Source organism: Zonotrichia albicollis, chromosome 3 (assembly GCF_047830755.1).
Source record: "Zonotrichia albicollis isolate bZonAlb1 chromosome 3, bZonAlb1.hap1, whole genome shotgun sequence".
Lineage (NCBI taxonomy): Eukaryota > Metazoa > Chordata > Aves > Passeriformes > Passerellidae > Zonotrichia > Zonotrichia albicollis.
This window is the reverse complement of record NC_133821.1, coordinates 77,827,665-77,839,868: the sequence shown is the minus strand read 5'-3', so window position 1 is coordinate 77,839,868 and position 12,204 is coordinate 77,827,665. Positions and strand designations below refer to the sequence as shown.

General features: G+C 37.3%; 1 protein-coding gene across 5 annotated transcripts in view; it reads right to left on the bottom strand.

Annotated features, from left to right (window-relative positions):
• HS3ST5 (heparan sulfate-glucosamine 3-sulfotransferase 5) overlaps nucleotides 1-12,204 on the bottom strand; it is a 198,803-nt gene that overhangs the window by 85,686 nt on the left and 100,913 nt on the right. The window lies entirely within an intron of this gene.

The following is a 12,204-nucleotide window of genomic DNA, read 5'->3' as shown; positions in this document are numbered from 1 at the left end:
TGTTGTGAAAGATGATGAAAGTAGCAAGATGAAAGAAAAAGGAAAAGCACAAAACAAGCTCACATTAAATATTCATAACTGGTAGTAATTACAAACAGAAAGTAGGAAATAAAGCAGTAGTGATTATGCAGTGTCCAAATCATCTATCTACAACTCCCTCCAGGAATTTTTCTCCTTAGATTTCTGCCGCTGGATTTGGAAATTGACCCCATATTTTTGGCCTGTGTCTTTGGTCAAACTTTACTACCTTGTTTATCTGATACATAAACATAGGCCAGGGTTAGTTGAGAGTAAAATTAAGGCTCTACACCATATTTCTGCTCTCCAATAAAACCTATTATGAACCTCTGTCTTCAGTAAAAACAAAACAGCATTTTTACTGTGCAAAACTTTGGATTTCAACAACTAAACTGTTGTGTTGTCACTTCAGATGTTAAATATTGTGGTTTCATAAAAGGAACTGACCTCTAATTAATAAAATTTCTTACCTTTTAAGTTTTTCTAATATGAATTCTGCCTTATTTTTAAAACTCAGGCAATTCTGATTGGCCATTATTAAGTCTGTTAATCAAAATTTTTTTTAAAAACTACATGTACAAGAGGTTCCTTTTCAAATGTAGGATGAGAGAAAACTAGGAGTTTTATCTGAAGGCTTCTCTTTCATGTAAAAATTGATGAACATGCTGACTTTCTTGGAATGACCATTTCTTCCAACTATATAAAATGATAAATTTATTCCATTCTGTCTGTATCTCTAGGATCGAAACTCTGGTGTTGCTTAATCAATGTTAAATACCAACCCATATAGAAGAACCATGAAATATGTCTTAGGATGTTGCTACTGGTTAAGATGTGTTGGATTTGAATCTCACGTGTTAAAAGCAAGGTGTTCTGTCAGATGAAGGTGGAAAAGTTTGTTGAACTGCAGTTTTAGTTTCCTGAGCCACACCAACCATCTCAAACCACAGAAGTCACAGGTAATTCAACCTGTTCGTCTTTGCTTAATTTCAATGTTCTCATGAAGTAGCCTTTCCCTGTGATATGGAGCTCAATTTATCGAAATAAGAAAGAATTCTTCTGTGGTGAACTTGTCAGTTTTTGCCATCTGAGCACTCTGCAGCTTTGGAGACCACAGGAGCCTTGTTAGGTTTCTAAGGCACCCTAATTACGCACATCTGAGATTGCAGAATGCTTCAATTTAAACCAGCATACAATCAAGTGCTGTGCTTTCACAAATATTCAGAAACATCATCTGCCAGGATCAAGAGAAATTGAAAGGATATCTACTGGGTTTTATCTGCAGCTTTGATGCATAATTTTTCATTTTCTTTAGACGGGTTAATACAAAGAGAGAACATGCCTAGAGTCCCACAGAGGTGTTTTGACATTAGGCTTAATAAAGCATGAAGAAGTCATTAATAAATAATGTTCTACTGGTTAACAAGTAAAACTGTATGCATTCACGAGACCCAGAAGTAGATCACATCATGCATACAGCCAAATAACTTGCTAAAATGACTGCAATGGTTCCTTTTTTCCCATTGTGTTTGGCATAGCCCAGCACAATATTGCACAAATAAACAAGCACTGCACCATATACACATGCACCTTCAATTACAGTGTTACCTGTCAGTTTTTATTTGCACTCAGTGGGATTGAGGGGTTTGTAAACAAGCATTCATGAAAGTGACAAAGAGCTATTTGTATATTGTTAAGCTTTGCAGAGAGTAAGCATTGCTGTCTGGAGTTTCAAAGGAAAAGATCTCTTATATTCATTGAGTTATGCATCATCCCATTCCTGTGTCAAAGCTACAAGCTTAATACATTTTACTGCAGACGCGTTTGAGCTACAGCTTTCAAGGCTGTGTCAATATTTCCATATGTCCTTATTTTCTAAGGTTAAACATTCTGGCAAGTTTTGACAAAGGGTCTGAGGAGAGTATCTATGTGCTTGGGGTCAAATACACAGCTTCTATCTCCTTTGGCTGCAACCAGGTTTCATGTGGAATCTGGATTGGGAATGTGGCAGCATTAGGGTGTGGATTCACTCTCCATCATGATGACTTTCTCAGCAAAATGCCTAAGTTGGGAGCTGAAGTCACCTTAAACTCTCCCTGTGATCAGTGCCAAGAGACAAATGTTTCCAGAATGTGATTCAGATCTGGGCTTCTGATTACAAAATCAGCTTAAAATGAGCAAGTTCTCAATTTAGAGACTTCTGTTACATGCTTATGCTTGTAGGCAGGAAAATTCCTCGGTCCCTCCAATGAGGCCAAGGAACAGATTGTACAATTCAAGTTTGGGCCTGTGAAATCTATGCAGTTTGTGAGGAAAAAAAAAAAGGATGGGAAAATGTTTCCTTATTTTATTTTTAGTTTGAGATATAGTCATATTCTAAATAAAGAGTCATGATATTCAGAAACAGGGACAAAGATTCCAAATGCATGTCTTCAAGTCTCCAGCACAGTTTGTATAAGCACAAAAAACGCTCCAGTCCTCTATGTTAGTTCACTGCCATTTGTAGGTAATGCAACTATCTTGGAAAGAACGTTGATTAAAAAAAAAAAAGGATATTTGATGTCATCTATTTACTGAAAACCCAACTTTCAACATATTTAGTGTGCTTATGAAAATGAGATTATTTTTCACACCTGATTGAGCTGCCAGGTTCCAAGAGTTACTGAGAATAAGAGGATTGGAGGAAGCTATAATAACTTCTGAAAATGACTTAAAATCTCTGATATATGTGAGGAAAGGAATAGCTATTTAGGTTGGGCAATTTTTCCAGTTGTTTGGAGGGTTTTTTCAAGAGAAGATATGAAGAAAATAAACTTCAGATCCATGCCATTTTTAGAACATGAAATTGAAAAGTACCAAATCTTTTAATCTGAATCACAAATGGGGTGATTTTCCTGTGACATTTTGAATTTTGCCAAAGTAGAAAAGCCTTTTTTCTAAACATCCACAGATTTAAGGTGTTCAGGGAGCTGAAATATTAAATAAGCATTTTTGATATGGAACAGTAAGTAGGAGTGGATAAATTGCATGGCCCATTTATTTTCCATGTTTTTCTTCCATTTACTACTGAACATCATTTCTATCCATTATAACATAAGAATGCAAATGCATGAGCACAAGTCAGTAAAAACTGAAGTATTTTGATGAATACACTTTCTATATATTATCCTATGGTGTCACAGACATCTTTTATGAAAAATCCTTTCCTTAGGATTTTTTTCTCCTGAGAAGCTGAGAGGCCTCAGGAACAAAATGTAAACAATAATTATCTGCTGCTGTGGAATGCAACAGGTGCATCTGTGATTCGTCTCATGCAGTTGTTTATTTAATGGCCAATCACAGTCAGCTGGCTCCGACTCTCTGTATGAGCCACAAGCCTTTGTGATCATTCTGTCTTTTTCTATTCTTAGCTTGCCTCCTGATGAAATCCTTTCTTCTATTTTTTTAGTATAGTTTTAATATAATATATATCACAAAATAATAAATCAAGCCTTCTTAAACATGGAGTCAGATCCTCATCTCTTCCCTCATCCTCAGACCCCTGTGAACATGGTCACACTATGGCTTCACAATCCCAACTTGGTGTTGGGAAGCAGACTTGGGTGTGGATTGTCTCTAGAAATGAGACATAAATTTTACAATTCATTCTCCATTCAACTTTTTTCCTAATTAAAGCCTAAATACTCAAACCAAGAAAAACTTGCCCACTCTCTCAAGTGAGAATCAGAAGATTACTAGGAAACTGTCACTATCCAAACAATGCAAAACACAAGTGTTTGGAGATACTTGTCGTGTGAAATCTGAACTGCCTGTGGAAGGCAAGAATTAGCTGGATATGCAACACAGCACGAACAGCAATGCTTCTGGGTTGGGTGATGACAGAATTTGAAGTGACAGGCTTTCTTGCAAGCTAAGATGCCTGTGAATTTTCAACTGGTGGGTTTCTCTATTCAGATTCTGCTTGTATTATACCTCAGGTATTTGCATCCTTCTAGGACCATGACAATAATCCTGAAGCATATATGAGAACATTGACTTTTGTTCTTAAGGAGATAATTTAGGAATAACTCAGTGTTACAAAACATTGGACAAAAAAAAAATATCAAAAAGTTCTATCCATTGTATGAATTTGCACAGTTTTAGAATGCCACATCCACAAGATGTTAAAATAGCAAACATCCAAACTTTGTTTATGATAAGCCTTTTGATTTCATGAAGGTGTAGCTGACACTTTCAAAGTTCCAACAGATATCTACATAGAAATATGTATTTATTATCATGTGGTGGAATCACACAATTTAAACAGCTGTAAAAGCAAGTGCTTTATGGAAAGAAAATGCCATTACTACTTCATTTCAATGCACATTAACCTTCAAGGGGGAAAAATCAGAGACTAGTATTTGTGCTACAAAACATAAAAGTTTTGTAGCACTGTACTACAGTACTGTGCTACAGCAAAAAGAACAGTAAATCAAAAACAATAAGGAAAGGGAAGCTATTTAGGTTTTTTTTTTTTCCTTTTGCATTAGTAAGTTAAAAGAAACTTCTGATAAAATTTTCATAAATTGTGGTACATCTGAAATATTAAGAGGTATTTGAAACAAAAGCTGTTAAAGTGGGAATCACTTTGTTAAGCCCATTAAAACAGTAGTTTTCTTGATCTTCATCAAGATACCAGCAAACTAATAAAGGAGAGAAAATGCCACCCTCTACCAGAACAATGAGAAAGGACACAGAAGGCATTTGGCAGGCTTTAGTATACACATCTTGTTATTGGGCTGGTAACTCTCTTTTATGGAAGGAAGAATGATTTAAGCTTTCAAGTAACAGTTCAAAATATAGAAAAAAGCACCAACCAAATCAACAAGCATAAAGTCCCCAGGGAACCCAGTATTTTTATGGCAGTATTTCCTGTGAGTCTCCTAGCAGATCAAAGCATGTCAGCTTTCATTAGATCCCCTCGAGAGCAAAATGTTCACACTGCAGCTCGTGATTTGCAAAGGCTCCAGGAGGCAGAGGCTGATCAGGAAAGTGTTTTGGAGTGTTCACTGCCCTGTCTCTGCTGGGACTTCTTGCAGTGACAGGGCATTTGGAGAGGGACAACACCACTAGAGCATGACATGTATTGGCTGGTTGTTCATTCCTTAAGGAGCTGGGTTATACAAGTGGTCATGGAAAAGAAATTCCTAGATTTCTAGTGGAGTCCCATGTGCCCTTTTAGCTGGTCTGACTGCCGTCAGGACTTATGATTATACCTTATGATTTGAACACTGAAACAGGAGAAATTCTGCATTTACATGACTTCTCTAACAAGCTCTGTCTTTTAAGTACCCCTCTAGGAATACACGTACAATTTAGCAAAACAAATGCTTTATTCATGATGGCAATAAGTACAGCATGGCTGTGCACATACCAATTGAATAGTAGCTTTGCATTTTTTATTTTATTCCTCCCAATAACTACATGTTCCTACAAGTGTTTCACAGACATGCACTAAGTTTTCTACACAGCTTTTAATGGAGAACATTTTAAAGAGTTTTCAAAAAGTGAATGAAGCTGTGATAAGCAGCACAGCTGGCAAGCCAACAAGAGACTACAAGGAAGGCATTACCAGGACGAAAATGTTCTAGGAATGTATTTTCCTTGTAAGGCCCAAAGATTAACCAATCAAGATCAATGTTCCAGTTCATATACGCAAAACATACATGGAAAATTAACAGGATGGCTTGAACACTTTCTGAATACATCTTTGCTTTTGAGTCAGAAATTTCTGAGAAGTATCCCACAAAAACCAAAACTATGCAGTCATCAGTAAGAAAGGTAAAAAGCTGAAGATCTGTACTATCATTTTATTCTTTCTTACTCCTGAATGTGAACTGGAAGAAATACAAGGGAAGTATTTAGAGGAGCACATCTTACTTGGTCATATTGTGGCCTCAGAAAATCTAGGGGACTAAACTGTAGGTGGCTGCTTACACCAACAAATTCCTCAAGAAAAAGACCCCAGGATGCCTTTTTTCTGCTCCCTGTTGTGGAAACTGAGTAAAAAAAAGGATAATGCTTTCAGGTAGAAGGTTCAAGGTTTTTACAGTGACTACCAAGAGTTTTAAACTAACTTCTCCTTCATAAAGACATTCATAAGTTTTCATCAAGGCTTGGGACCTGGTTCAATGACCTGGTCCATCCTGAAATTGGATTCCATCTTCCCCAGAAGTATTGTGTGTGGCTTCTCCAGTTGTGTGTTACTTGGAATAGGTTTGTGGAATGTTACTTGTTTATAGTTTTCATGTATGCTTTCATCTCTACTTGCCAGTTATTTGTTACTGTTAAGAGCTGTTGTATCCTGAAATATCCCTGATGAAGGATGTTTGTATGACTTCCCAGAGTTTAAATAATCTGTCTTTAACCTTTTTGCCACCAAGAGTAGAAGTCGTAATTTAAGCAGACACGCAGGACCTCTGGAGTAAATTCTTTGCTGAAAGGCTTCTGCAGTATGTACAGATCCTAAAAGCTCACTGCATAACCAGAAAAGAATCATTAAACTTCCCTCAGGAACCCTCTTTGCTCAGAAGGTTTCAGATTGTTTCTTGTAGAAGCTGTCCATTTGCAAAGAATGAAAAAGCAATTGTAGATATCAAGAGAACTAAAATGGCTGTACCTTTGAGAACAAGATTAGTGCTTACTATCCTGATGTAAATAGCAGCCTTGGAGACACTGCACTGCAGGAGCAACGTTCTCTTACTGTGAAGAGCCAAACAGCCCTGGATACAGTGAGTTGTAGAAATGAAGCAGAGAGATCTTTGTGGCTAGGCCTTCTTCTTGGAGGTGTGTGAGCATTTTCTAGATTTTGTTGGTTTTGCTGCCTCATATTGTAAACTAAAGTGAAAACTAACACAGACTGAAAAAAACCAAAATGTGTTGCAGATGCTTTTAACTGGACTGTGAAGAGTTCTTGGTTCGTTCTCTGGGGCCACAGCTGAGCAATGTGCTTATCCTGCCTTTTTCCAAAGATATGAGCAGCCTCATTGCAAACTAATGCTTAAGGCATGAACATAGGAATCTTGCTCAACTGACTGTCTGGATCATTTCTGTCTTTCAACCAGTATTGTCTGGATCTCGCCCAAATTTATTCTCAGCCAGATGCTCTTCTCCAGGAGCCATTTTCCTCTAGGCAGTGCAACATCTTTATGATGGCTCTGGTTACATCTGCAGAAAGTGAGATATACACTTGGGTGTCATCTGCAAAGCCTGCAGCAGCTTAGCACTTCTCTGGAGTTTTCTGGAAGTATTGGAAAGGGATGTAGGAAAAGAATTTATAGTCTTATGGTCAGATTGCAGGTGCAGGATATTGGGAAAAAAAGGAAATGTTACGAGTTTTTCTGGGGTCCTATTGAAACCAGACTTTGTGTCTGCAAAGCATACAAGATTGGTGTATATTCACTCAGCATTTAAAGGAGGAAGAGAGATAAGTAACTCTTTGCCTGAAATTAAATGTCCTTGCAAATTAATACAGCCACACCAAGTTGGGTATTGCTGTAATACTAGCAGATGGAAACATGGCGCACAATATAAAACTCCCTGCATAAAATAGATAGAATGAAGAATACTGTTTCTTATTGCAATACATTTTGGACATTGTGTATTTTTCATTTAATTTTACAGTGCAAAGGATATTACTGAAAGAACAGCTTTAGCTGATAATTTTCTTGTTTGGTAGAGCTGATATATTAAAAGGTTAACATGCTAAATTTGCATTTTTCTAGATTGATTGTTTTTTACTCCAATCTGTCTTTCCTCATTCTTCACCTCTTTAAAAAGAAATTATATAAAATAGGACTTCTTTATGACAATTTTAGCCAGAAAACCTTACTTTCCCTGCTGATTGTCATGCTCTACAAGCTTTGCCATCATAAACCACTTTGTGTGTATTAAGGAGTATTATATTAGATGAGGCAATTTAAGTGTATCCCATTTCACTTGGTGAAACGAAGCAGCTTTGCATTATAACTAAGTTGAGCTAATGAGAATACGTTTAAAGCGTGTGTTACCTGAAACTGAAGTTAGCTAGTCTTTCAATACTGCAACCTGTGGGTTTGCAAAGCGATGGCAGGAATCCTGCTGTGAGGGAGATAGGAAAATTATTATAATCTGCATTCCTAAATTGAATGAGTATTTTGCTCAGCAGAGGCCTCTTGACTGCAAATAGTCTGAAATTACATCCTGCTGTTTAAAATGCCTTTTTTTCAAGTAAGTAAAAATGCCCACATTTTCTTAAGTAAAATATTTTTTATATCTTACATGAATTAAATTATTGAGAGACGGAAAGCCATAAATCCTTTGCTGCCTCTTGTAAAAACTGTTTGATATTCACATTTTTAATAAAAGGGACAAAGTGTCTAGAATTTATGGGTTTATGCTTTAATTGTTTAATTATTATGTTAAAGCTTATATCTCTCTCATCATTTTTTACTGAAAAAAATCTATGTTTACAAGTTTTTTAATTTGCATGGGAAGAAATTGTATGACAGATATCAGAATCAGCTATGTGATCAGATATCAGTAGGTGTGATTTCTAACATAATACTAAGGTAAAATCATATTGAAAGTTTCCAGAAAAGGTTATATACAAGAAAAAGAGCAAAAGACCATGGGTTTACAAGAAGACACAGGGGATAATCTTCTGCCACAGGAGTAGTATGGTAAGCATAACTTCATTCATGGGAGTTCTTTATCTCTTATTAAAGCCAGAAATGACATGAAAGAAAAAAAAAAATCAAAAGAAAAAGGCCCTGGGGATAAGGATTAGAGGCCACTGTAGTTGTTTAAGCAATTGTTTTCTACTGTGTGAAAGCAATACATACTGCAAATACTTTTCATTACATCCTCTTTAAGAGTTCAAAATGGAAGAGGAGGTGTCTCAGCTCATTCTCCTCAAATTCTCCATGCTTTAGGTGGTGGCCAGTGGAAACATTCACAATAAAAGATGTCTGTGCTCCCACTGGAGGCAGTGGGGTGTCTGGGTTTTGCAACACTCGGCAGGGTGTGTGCTTCTAAGTTGAACAAACCAGGACTAATTCTCTTGCCAAGAGTCTGGGTGACCTTGTCTCTCTACCCCAAAAAAAAGGTGTCTGTATTCTCAGCTGCTTCTTGGAAACTGTCTCTTCCCTGCCTGCTCCCTGAAATCTACCATGCACTGAATGGGACTGTGGGGCAAAACCAAGGAAACAAGTGAATAGATTGGATGGATGAACAGGAGTCAGGGATCAAACTCATGCCCAAGCCTTGTTTTGCTGTTACATTGTTTGTGTGCAGCTTTATGCTTTCTGATAAGAAGCACTGTCTGAGAGGAAGATGAGGTCACTCTTGTGTGAAAGGTGGTTCTCAGGAGGACCAAGGAGAAAGGCAAAGGTGATGACAAGGGTACAGACATATCTTAAACACAACCTGTTTTTCTGGATCTTAAGGGACCTTATGCTGAGTTTCAGTCTTGTTGCTTTAGATTAGGATTCACAGCTCTGACCTACTTCTGAAATGGTGGATAGATCACTTCTGGGTTTTTTTGTCACAAAATATATTTGACAGCAGACATTTTTGTTTCCACACATTAATTCATCCTCCTAGGACATGGAAGGGCAGAATTCAGTGTTTCCTGTGTCAGGGGACTCTCGTTCCAACCTCTGGGAGGAAGTTGTAGCCTCTAGGATATAGTCTGTATGCTGTAGGCTTAGCACAAAATCTCCAGGATCAGTTTTGAATCTCAGGTTATGCCAAATGTTCCCAGTTCACAAGCCTTTTCTTCCCCCCCTCTCATTAAATGCACAACATAGGTACTGAACTCATTATAACCATCATTTATTCACTTACATCAGGGTAATTTCTTACTTTTGCAGGCCTTGTGTATAAATGTATTTGCACATCTTTGATAAAATTCACCCAGTAACAAAAATTAATCATGGAAAATTTGGACAGGTAAAACTCCACTAGTTTTACAGTCAGTCAGATAATTTAGCTTATTCATTTTGATTTGCACCATTTAAACAAACATGCCTATTACCTGTCAAAGACAGTTTGTTCTCCAATCTATCAAATAAAGTTTGCAACATTTTTTGCAGCATTAACCATGAAATCCACAGAAATGAAAAATAAAACAAAATTTTTACACCATTTTATATCCAAATTTATATCCAAAATACCAAATATTGGTACTAATGAATGCATGCTTTAGTAGCAATCCTGTAAGCAAAGTGAAAGATAGGGAGGATACTTGACCTCACGAAATACAACAAGTCCAAGTGCAAGTTCTGAGCATGAGTACTGGGAGACAAACTCATTGAGAGCAGCCCTGTGGACAAGGGCTTGGGAGTTCTCATGGAGGAAAAACTGGACATGAGCCAACAGTGTGCTCTCACTGCCCAGAGGGCCAAACACATCCTGTGACTGCTCCAAAAGAGAAAGGTCAGCAGCAGGTTGAGGGAGGTGGTTCTCTTCCTCAGCTCTGCGCTTGTGGGGCCCCACCTGAGTGCTGCATCCAGGTCCAGAGCCCTCAGCACAAGAAAGATATGGAGCTGCTGGGGCAGGTCCAGAGGAGAGCCACTAAGGTGATTAAAGGGATGGAGCACCTCCCCTTGAAGACAGGCTAAGTGAACTTGTGTTGTTCAGCCTGAAGAAGAGAAGGCTTCTGGGAGACCTTACAGCAGCTTTCCAGTACCTTAAGAGGGTTTATAAAAAGGAGGATGAGGGACATTTTATATTGGCAGATAGTGACAGGATAAGGGAAAATGGTTTAACCTGAAAGAGGGTAGGTTTAGATGAGATGTTGGGAAGAAATTCTTTATTCTCAGTGGTGAAGTAGTGGCAGAGGTTGCCCAGAGAAGTTGTGGATGCCCTAGGTATATTCAAGGCCAGGCTGGATGAGGCTTTGGCACCCTGGTCTAGTGGAAGGTGTCCTGGCCCATGGCAGGGAGTTGTAACTTATGATCTATAAGATCCCTTACAACCTAAACCACTCCATGATCCTATCTTCCAGCATTATCTGTCCTAAAACAGCAAGGCTCTATCAACAACTATGCTGAGCTAGTCAAACCCATAATCCTATCCTTTATGTTTATTTATCAGTCACACACAGGCATATTAGACAAACCTCCCAGGCACAAACATACAGTGAAGGAAGAAGAAGTTTACAATGCATTTGGCATTTTAACTCTGCAACTGAGATTTCATTCACCTCACAATATACACACACACATGGGTATAAAAGATGTAATAATGTTTTAAAAGTCCACATATTAAAGTTACAACATATGCTCTTATATCAGTTTTACTTTCTTGGAAAATATTAAGGTATCACATTGAGGGCACCTCACAGAACTAACACAGCTCTCCTCCACACAGCAAACTTTGTACAATCGTGCAACTCCTCTAACCCTCTGCTTTTAAATGGAGTTTGTATTTTTATATTAATCTTCTTGTTTCTACTGAAGTCTGTTGTTACAAAGATTCTCTGTAACTTCAATAGAACTTAGATAAAACAAAACTGTATTCATTTTTTGTTTGTTTTTTTTTTTTTTTTTTCTCCTCCTATCTGGAGTAGATATTTGGTGCCAATGGGCAAAATTCTTTTTGATGAAGGATGATATTTTTAACTTTTGTTTATTTTTAACAGGGAGTTGGTGCTTAGAATGCAAACTTGAATGCTAGCTAGAGTAGCAGACAGAAGAAGTTTGATTAGAAAGCTATTATTCAGATGATAGCACTAGAATCCCTCCACAAAAAAGAAAAAGCAGAATTCAATTTATATAGTTGAATTACATCAAGTTTGAGTTCTGTCTGATTTAGCCAATAAGTTTCCTGAAATTATTTTAATAGATTTAAATAGATTTAATTGGAGATGCTTAATAAGAAAAAGTAGTATCCATAAGACTAAAGGGTTTTTTTCAATGTCCACGTGAAATAAGATGAAGTTGACACAATGAAACTGAAAAGAACTTTTCCCCTCTCTTCCCCTAAACCGAGATAGAGCATTAATCCTGAAGAATATTCTGCAAAAAATGAAAAACAGATGGCAATCATAGAATAAAATCAAGGTTAGGATTGTTCACTTTTCTTCTCTACTGCTCATAGCATGATCCACACCATTATAAACATAGTGGTTTTTATAGTGTTATGATTAGTGCTGAAAATCCTGAT